At 37.3% G+C, this 7,500-nt stretch overlaps 1 protein-coding gene across 1 annotated transcript in view; it reads right to left on the reverse strand.

Moving 5' to 3' along the window:
• The window catches only part of LOC138003692 (nucleoporin NUP42-like), a 51,890-nt gene that overhangs the window by 31,745 nt on the left and 12,645 nt on the right, over positions 1 to 7,500 (reverse strand). The gene's annotated exons all lie outside the window — the stretch shown is intronic.

Below are 7,500 nucleotides of genomic sequence, written 5' to 3' on the forward strand. Positions count from 1 at the left end.
ATTTTAATTCTCACACCTACCGAAAATAAAATAGACAACAACTCTTCAGCAAAGGTGGGAGGAGGGGGGGGGGGGGGGGGATCGCCACCGACTACAAACAAAAAGAAAAGAATGGTTCATAGGCAGGCGGAAGGGGCGGAGGTGCAAAATTGCCGAGTTCCAATAGATGAGCAAATTGTGATGGTGTGAAGCTGAAAAGGGATGAGCGTGATGTAACGCGCGCTTATATATGTATGTCTCTGGGAGGGTGCTAGATTCTGATTGGAAGAAAACGTGAACCACGAGGTACCTCCGGCCTGAGCATGCGTACCACTGTTTAAACTAAAACCTTGTCATAAACACCCATTATGATAACGTCATAATGGTCTCTTTTTCGCTATGGCAACTTTTTATATTCGTGGTTCAAAATTAATGTTGTTTTCATGTCGTAAATTTTGTTACTGATGGCAAAATATTTTATTCTCGATCGACCGTCCTAAAAACTTCCTTCTGCTCTTCCTAAAGCAAGCTAACAAAATCTGTACTTTGCTTGGTTCGCATTTGTTAGCGTTAAAATAGAAGTTTCGGTGCTATGCTTCTGTTACGAGGTGGCATATTTTTAGGTCTCCCATCCAGATACTACCCCGCCGGACAGGAATAACTTCAGCGAATTTTTTTGCAAGGTTGTCAGATGCTCAGAGTGCACGCTTGAACTTGTGGTGAAAAGAACTTGTGAGGGAAATTGAAAATGATCAACATGTCAGCCCAGAAACCAATGCTTCTCGATTCCCTTTTATTTTCTTCAATCTCTCTGGGTTCAGAACTTTGCTAGTAACCACATGTCTTCTCAGGGGGATATTTATCTAAGACTTCTACCATGGCACTACAATATACAATACCAAAACAATATCGTGTACTGTTAGACGTACATATTACGCAAAGACAACGTGAATCTCCTGGAAGACAAAACGCAGCTCAGTTGACGATATGGAATAAAGCGCTATGTTACTTCAGTACCACACTTAAGCAATGCATGTCTATTTTTTTCTTAAGATGACAGGAATTTCTTCTTTCTGACAAATGATTAATTGGCCGGTAGCCAGGTTTTTAACTTCAGAAAAGGATTTGTTTTGTCGTTTGAACGTGCGAGCCAAAAGCCTTTGCTGGTACGACTTCTGGGTGACCCCTTAAATGGTCTTAATAACCCCAGACTTGAAAAAAAATGCCTGGAACGCTGCGGTTTAATACCACCCAACTCAATCCTTTCGTACCACAGGCAACCCAGTGTACGCTAATGCAGCGTCTAATTATTATTATTATTATTATTATTATTATTATTATTATTATTATTATTATTTTTATTATAATTATTATTATTCTTTATAATTTGAATTTGTTTCCGTGTCCCGGAAAAGTCTTGCCTGTCACTCCCCTCCTAAGTGGTGTCTTTGTGCATATAGTCTGCTGGGCGCATTTTGTTAGATTTGAGGGGGCTGGGGTAATACGTAGATTTCCCTAGTGCACACAGAAGAACATTTAATTCTTAAACCTCGAATGGCGTCGAAAGTCATTATAACGCGCATAGCGTTTTAGCACATCTTTAAACAAAATATACCCTTATGGAGCTCAAGAATGGAACACCAATTGGATAAATAAGACAGGGGGTGAAAAATAAATGCCTGGAATCTTAAAAGCGAGGAGTAATGGACTTCGACAACAACTATCTTCCGTCGAGCCGAAATCAAAATGAGCTGTATTTCTAATATTTTACCGAGTGTGCTGTTATGTAGAACACTGAAACCAAATGGAAAAATCTCTGGTAACTTTCGGGTTCAACAAAGACAGAGAAGGAATCGAACACCTTAAGTGGATCAGTGATCTCTGTTCTCTGCACAGTCTTCAGCTAAAAAAAAAAAAAAAAAAATTAAATGTGACAGCCAAGAGTTTTTTCAAAGAAACATTGCATCTAATAGCAGGCATGCTGTTTGTTTCAAAAAAATATTTCGCTGGAAAAGGTGGCCTTTATGAAATCATCATGTTTTGTAATATGCGAGAATGGAGCACATTCAAGAATGGAACACCAATTTGATAAATATGACAGGGAGTGAAAAATAAATGTCTGGAATCTTAAAAGCGAGGAGTAATGGATTTCGACAACACTATCGTTCGTCGAGCCGAAATCAAGGTGAGCTGTATTTCTAATATTTTACCAAGTGTGCTGTTATGTAGAACATTGAAACCAAATGGAAAATTCTCTGGTAACTTTCGGGTTCAACAAAGACAGAGAAGGAATCGAACACCTTAAGTGGATCAGTGATCTCTGTTCTCTGCACAGTCTTGAGGTAAACAAAAAAAAGGAATGTGGCAGCCAAGAATTTTTTCAAAGAAAGATTGCCTCTAAAAGCAAGTATGCTGTTTGTTTCATAAAATATTTCGCTGGAAAAGGTAGCCTTTATGAATTCATCGTGTTTTGTAATATGCGAGCTTAACTGGATAGTTTTTATGGCAATAGTAAAGCATTTTCGTGTCAAAACGAGCTTGGCGTCTTTCTGTTGTGTTAACTTAATTAGATATACCATTCCTCGTGATTTCCACTCTCAAAATTACCTCCAGAACCTACTTTTTGCGTAGAATAAGCTTTTAGAATGATGTCCTTGTCTTCTGTGGTGATACTTGACGATTCGGGAACATTTTGTGAAAAAATATTTATAACGGGTAACACGCACAACTTGATCACCCGAACATGCCCGATTATGCATGACATCGACTTGGCCTTTTGACATCCCATTGAAAAAAACTCATAAAATATTCGCAGACCGGTCGATTTCCCTAAAGTTTGACAGGCTGATTGCTATCGAATAGAGAAAGATTTTCACAATAAGTAAAAGTTCCTGTGCTAAGCATGGAAATTCGACGAAACGGTAAATGCGACTGAATTTGTTGCGTACGTTGCTATTTTTGTGTTTTGATTGTTGTGTAAATTTTGACAGAGAATATTAAATTATGAAAAGATATCTGCGGAATACGGATAGATCGTTTATCGTTTATTTTTATCTAAAAATTTCTGTGTTAAGTAAGCATGAGAATTCGACGAAGAGGTAAATGCGACTAAATTTGTTGCGTGCGCTGCCTTTTTTGTGTTTTGATTGTTGTGCAAATTTTGGCAAAGCATATTAAAAATGAAAAAAAATCTACGGACAGTTCGTTAAAAAATCGTTACTTTTAGCGGTTATTTGAACATAAAAGATGGAACTCTTGAAGAGAAATAAGATTTTTGTTGATATTTGAAAGAGGAAAAATTTCGGGGAAATCAGGATGCGGTGAAAATGAGTTACTAAATTTGCATACGTGCGTTGAAATGTGCTACGCGAGGAGACAGGAATTTATTTCTCTGACAAATGATTTTGTCATTGTAGTGTAAAATGAAGTTTATTTGGGAAGGCAACAATATTTCCTTAAGTTCCTGGTTAATCCAATTTATTGCTACCACTTACTAGTGAGAAGATTTTTTACAAGAAACTCACGCTTTTTGAGAATTTTGAGTGTCATGGAATTACATCATTTGCGTAACAATATATCTCTTTACTCTAGCACAAAAACATTCAGATAGTAACAAAATTTTGATTTATTAACCATTTTTTCTGCATTTGTGCTTGTCAGCATTGTGATTTGCGATATTTCGCAAGTCTTTATTTGTATCTCATAGATGTTCAGATTTTCAATTATATGGCCGCTCAACCTCGCGATTGTGTAAATAGTTCACCCTGAAGTCATAATAGATACGTTTCTCAGGAACCAGACAAAGAAGGCTTCCTAACACGACAGATGAAATGTAAATATTCAGTTAAATATTACAACAAAATTAAAAAGCCAAAGACGGAAGTTTCTTGGCAAGTACGTTGTTTTACTCTGAAAACGACGAACGATTAACATTCTTTCCCGTAGTTCATTCAGTTGACACAAGGTGAAAGCTTAAAAAACTAAAAGACCTCAAAATGGGACAGGATATTACAAAATAATTAAAGGTGTGAACGTGTGACCCAAAGGGCCTCTGCTGGCGCGAAATGTGGGTGACCCTCAAATGGTCTTAATGACCCCCCACTTGAAAAAATTAACTGGAACCCTGCAGTTCAATACCACCCAATTCAGTGCATTCTGTTTTTGTGTAACACGTACCACAGGCAACCCAGTGTACGCTTTTCTAGAGCGTCTTGTTTTATTTAATTTTCTAATCAGTTTCAAAGGCAGAAGTGGTTGGTTTCCGTCGTTATAAGCTTTTTTGGCGTAACAAAAGTTTAATTCTGACCGAAGAGAAACAGGTAAGTTTCTTAGAGCTGTAACTCACTCGGTGGTAACGTTTTTGTATAAATTTCCTAAACTATAGGCAACGATCATTTTTTCAAGGCAATTTTTTAGCTACACATAGTACGAAGCCGAGCGACTATCGCAGCCATTTAGCATAGACTAAGCGTATCACCGACGGTACATTTAGAATAGGTCACCAAAATGGGGGGTCTACCGCAAAATTCACACAAAAACGAAACCGTCAGTAACTAACAGGGAATACTGACTTGCGTAGTCAGACTGAAAGGTTACCGTTTCTAAAAATACGGAAGCAAAGTTAAGTTTTGCATAGGTCTAAATATTCCATCGAACTCACCTGTTGAAAAATGTTCACGGCAAAAGTCACTCTAGTGAATGAACTGGTGGTATGGCCACATTCAAATCTAATATTTATACCCTCACGAGGAGAAAAGCAGGAACTTACTAATGGGGATGATTGATAATCCGCTTGTCAGCAAGGCACTTGACAATGTACTTCCTTGACACTTTTGCCAATTGCCTGCGGCAGCGTAAACATTTGAAAACGTGTTTCCGTTGGCTCAAATCATCATTGATTAGTCCTCTGCCCCGTCTCTGCTTTAGAGTAAGAAAATGAAACACTCTTCAAGCAATTAAAAGCGTAACTTGTTTTTCGATATCATTGATATGGCTTTCCTGTTTCGAATGCTGCGGCTCATCCTCAATTGATGAACGATATAAAATGTGTCAATCGAAACAAGGAAGTTTTAATACTCCGGCAAAATTTTCATGAGTGCGAATTTTCAATAAAATTCGGCCTCGCAAAAGGCCATTCCAGGAAATCAACCGGCTCGTATTGTATTCTTTAATTTTACACAAACAGCTTTGTAATCAAATCTGTTAATTTTTAAGTCTCCTTAATTTTACACTGCACAGCAGAAACTGAATTATCTACCAATGTTTGCATTCTGAAGATTAACACTTATCTCACCTACTGTGTTAGAAGTAATACAATTCAGATCAAATACATCTAATTGAGTCTACAAAATAACTGATCCATAATGGCGTAAGTACTATAGTAACTGGAAGTCCATTTTTAAATTTTAATTTGTTCATTTTAAGTCTCAATTATTTTTGGAAACTGCTATGTTTGCATTGGGAAGAAAAACACTTGTCTAGTCTTATGTGTCAGAGGTAATGCAGTTCAAATCGAATATATCTAACTGAGCCTATGAAATAAAAATGCCATCATAGCGTAAATACTATAGTAACTGCAAGTCGATTTTTTAGTCTTAGTCTGTTCATTTTAAGCCTCCCTAATTTTTGGAAACCGTAGAGCGGAAACTGAATTATATACCAGTGTTTGCAATGGGAAGAAAATCTTCTGTGTCAGAGCTAACATAGTTAAAATGGAATGTATCTAATTGAGTCTATAAAATAATAAAGCCCACCACGGCGTAAATACCTTCGCAGCTGCCAGTCGATTGTTTTTAGTCTGTTCGTTTTAATCAAATGAAACCGTGTTGTCTCGCAGTGATGAGCGCAAATTTCTATAGCGTCGAGAAGCCTGAAAATTTTTCAGGACTTCAACGGGATTTGAACCCGCGACCTCGCGATACCGGTGCGATGCTCTAACCAACTGAGCTATGAAGCCACTGACGTTGGGAGCTGGTCACTTCTGAGTTCACAATTTCCCGTGATAAGTAATTATGACTGAAAGATATATATGAAATACATCATATATTGCACTGCGGGTATGAAATCAAATGAAACCATGTTGTCTCGCAGCGATGAGCGCAAATTTCTATTGCGTCGAGACGCCTGAAAATTTTTCAGAACTTCAACGGAATTTAAACCCGCGACCTCGCGATACCGGTGCGATGCTCTAACCAACTGCGCTATGAAGCCACTGACGTTGGGAGCTGGTCACTTCTGAGTTCATAACTTCCCGTGATAAGTAATTATGAGTGAAATATATATATGAAATACATCATATATTGCACTGCGGGTATGAAATCAAATGAAACCATGTTGTCTCGCAGTGATGAGCGCAAATTTCTATTGCGTCGAGAAGCCTGAAAATTTTTCAGGACTTCAGGACTTCGTTTTAAGTCACCTTCTTTTGGAAACCGTGAAGCGGAAGATAAATTATCTACCAATATTTGCAATGGGAAGAAAAACAACTGTCTAATCTTCTGTGTTAGAGGGGATATGGTTCAAATCAAATATATCTAATTGTGTCTATAAAATAGAAATTTTAATTCCCATCGTGACGTTAATAGTTTAGTAACTGTTAGTCGGTTTTTATGTAATAATCAGGCGCGTGCCATATGATTTCTCAAATGGTCCTGCTGAGTCTAGTATGTTCAGACTCAAAAACAATGCAATGTAGTGTAATGTTATGTAACGAATGTAATGTAACGTAATGTAATGTAATGAATGGCAATGTAACGTTATGTAATGTAATGTCATGTAATGTAATGAAAGGTAATGTAATGCAAAGTACTATAATGTAATCATTATTTCAATGTAATATAATAAATTTATCAGGAAGTGATTTAAGTAAAGCGGATTAGCCACTTGATGAAGTACTATACTTTGCCTCTTTGGATTCGTTTCGCCATTACACGCTCAACTTCGTAGACACCCATAACGGTAGGCTTTGCATTTGGTCGATATTTCGAACTGCGATCTAGATCTCGAAAGTCATCGAATAACGAAGTGTAAAAGCCAGATGGGTTCCTAACGCGCTTCGACGTGCTGATCGTAACGAATTAACTGAATGGATTGAAATTATGCGCTTACTTTTTGACGGTACTTTTACAAATGAAAATTTTGCAATTATTCTACTCTATAGATAACAAAAAAATTTCGCAACAAAGGCACTCAATGTATAATACAGAATGAATAATTCGCAGTTAATGAAATTCCATTAACGGCGAAGTAGTCAATCACAATAATATTCTAGCGAAGATATTTCGCAGTTAATGAAATTCCATTAACGGCGAAGTAGTCAATCACAATAATATTCTAGCGAAGATATTTCGCAGTTGAGGAAATTTCCTTAACGGCGAAGTAGCCAATCGCATCAATAGAATAGAGGGGATATTTCGCAGTTATCGAAATTTCGTTAACGGCGAAGTAGCCAATCACAATAACAGAATTGAGAGAACATTTCGCAGTTATTTAAATTTCATTAACCGGGAAACAGCCAATAAC

Source organism: Montipora foliosa, chromosome 5, assembly GCF_036669935.1.
Source record: "Montipora foliosa isolate CH-2021 chromosome 5, ASM3666993v2, whole genome shotgun sequence".
Lineage (NCBI taxonomy): Eukaryota > Metazoa > Cnidaria > Anthozoa > Scleractinia > Acroporidae > Montipora > Montipora foliosa.